This window comes from Vombatus ursinus, unplaced genomic scaffold (assembly GCF_900497805.2).
Source record: "Vombatus ursinus unplaced genomic scaffold, bare-nosed wombat genome assembly UNPS02014799.1, whole genome shotgun sequence".
Lineage (NCBI taxonomy): Eukaryota > Metazoa > Chordata > Mammalia > Diprotodontia > Vombatidae > Vombatus > Vombatus ursinus.
In genome coordinates, this window is record NW_020954577.1 from 29,516,529 (window position 1) to 29,518,551 (window position 2,023).

The window sequence follows — 2,023 nt, forward strand, 5'->3', positions numbered from 1 at the left end:
TTTAAGATCTAGTTTCCAAATACTTCCCCACAGTCATTCTTAGCTGGTGTCTCTCCCCAAATGGCTTTTCCTCCGGACTTGCCCGGGTCTTTTAGAACAAAGAGAGAATTTGAAGCATTTAAAAAAAACGACAGCTGGGACAGTAAGGGGTGTAAGGACAGAGTGCAAGGAGGACATCTTCAGGCGCTTGGCTGACTTTCACTTTGGGGGCCTAATAGAAAAAGAGGGCGAAAGGGGCCATGCAGTCCATCCCTGCGACTTTTAGCTTGCAGCTTTTCTTACAGAAAAGTACTTCTCATCCATTTTTCAGTGACTTTCTTCCGGTGCTAATAAAAATGAAGAAAAAATAAAAAGTATTTCTGTTGTATACACTGCACGCGCGGAGAGGCTATTTCTAAGATTTCAAACGTGTGTTTAATTTTTAAATTTCACGTATTAGTGAAAAAAAAATCCTTTTTGGGAGGGGTCCTGCGTAAAGTCACCTAATGGCCCATTCTAGGTCAGTGTGAATGCCGAGCTCTGCAGCACTCCGAGAAAACAAAGACAAAGCCGTCTCCTCCCCCCGGCAGCCCGCTCCAGACGCTCGGAGTCCGCCTCCGATACAATGTAACACTCCAGGGCGCCCACCTGGGGCTGCGGCGTCTGCGCCTGACTCAGGGGCAGTTTCCCGTGAGTGTTGGTTTCAGCTTGAAACTTTCGAGCAGCTGATCGCTTTTTTACCGGAACTCGCACGTTCCCTACTCCCCTTCCCCCGCCGGCTCCTCGTCTGGCCCTAACCTTTGGACTTAGTCTTTCGTTCTTTACCATTCATCTCCTCCCTTTGTCCGCAGCGGCGCCGTGGCTTAGTTGGTTAAAGCGCCTGTCTAGTAAACAGGAGATCCTGGGTTCGAATCCCAGCGGTGCCTGGGTCCCTCTCGAGGGAACGCACATCTTATTATTCCCCTCCTCTATGGCACGGTAGGATAAAGGCCCTCCAGGGAATCGCTAGGACGAGGTGGGGGGAGCCGGCTCCATTTCTAGAAGATTGCAAACCCACCCCCCAGGTTCTCAGGTATTCCGTCTTCCTCCTGTATCCCAATGTCAAATTGCCGGGGCGGTGTGAAGTTTCCCCGCCCAGAGCCTTCTCTTCTCTAGCATCCTTAAACCCACCCTGCGGACACCGGCCCAGCGATATTTTCCGGCCTTCCATTACCTACAACTTGTACTCGTTCAAACCAGGACCGGCATTGATCATCCTCTTGTCTCCTACGTTTTGCCTACTCCCCCCCCCCCCCCCCCCCCAAAAATACTATCAGGAACTTCCAATCTCAGCCCCCTTCCCACCTCGCCTCCCAGCTGAGTCACCTCACCTCACCAGGCACTCTGGTCATTGTCTCTTCCCAAACAATCAAGCAGTCAATCAGTAAGCAATTATTAAGTGCCTCTGGGGCACTGGACTGAGAGTCTGGAAGCCCTGGGTTCAGAACCTGCCTCAACCATTTACTAGCTATGTGACCCTGCTAAGTTAATTAACCTACGTGCCTCAGTTTCCTCATCTGTAAAAATAGGGAGTTGGACCGGATGGCCTCGAAAGTCCGTTCCAGTTCTAAACCTACAAGCCTATTATCATACCATGTGCTGGGCTGTAGAGATACGAAAATAATGGATTGACATCTACAAAATATATGTCAATTACAAATGTAAATAAATATAAGGTAATTTCTGGGGGAAGCTCTAGGGAAAGGGGCAGGAAAGCACCCCAGTACAAAACGGTGCTTCAGCTGGGCTTTGAAGGAAGCTATTGGACAGACAAAAAGTGTAAAATATTAGCGTGCTTACAATTCAAATTACTCTGGCTCCAGCAATATTGGGGGTTCTTTCAGTCAAATCATCAACAAGCATTTATTAAGTGAATGAAAAAGGTATTAAGATAGATAACAAGTATTTATTAAGTACTTATGTGCCAGGTACTTCATAATTACTATCTCATTTTATCCTCACAACAACTCTAGGAGGTAGGTGTTATTATTATCCCCACTTTACA

The 2,023-nt window shown here is 47.7% G+C and overlaps 1 non-coding gene across 1 annotated transcript; it reads left to right on the top strand.

Moving 5' to 3' along the window:
- The first annotated feature begins 831 nt into the window (after window positions 1-831).
- Window positions 832-905, top strand: TRNAT-AGU. Its single transcript has one exon. It is a non-coding gene; the product is annotated as a tRNA-Thr (tRNA).
- Window positions 906-2,023: the final 1,118 nt, after the last annotated feature.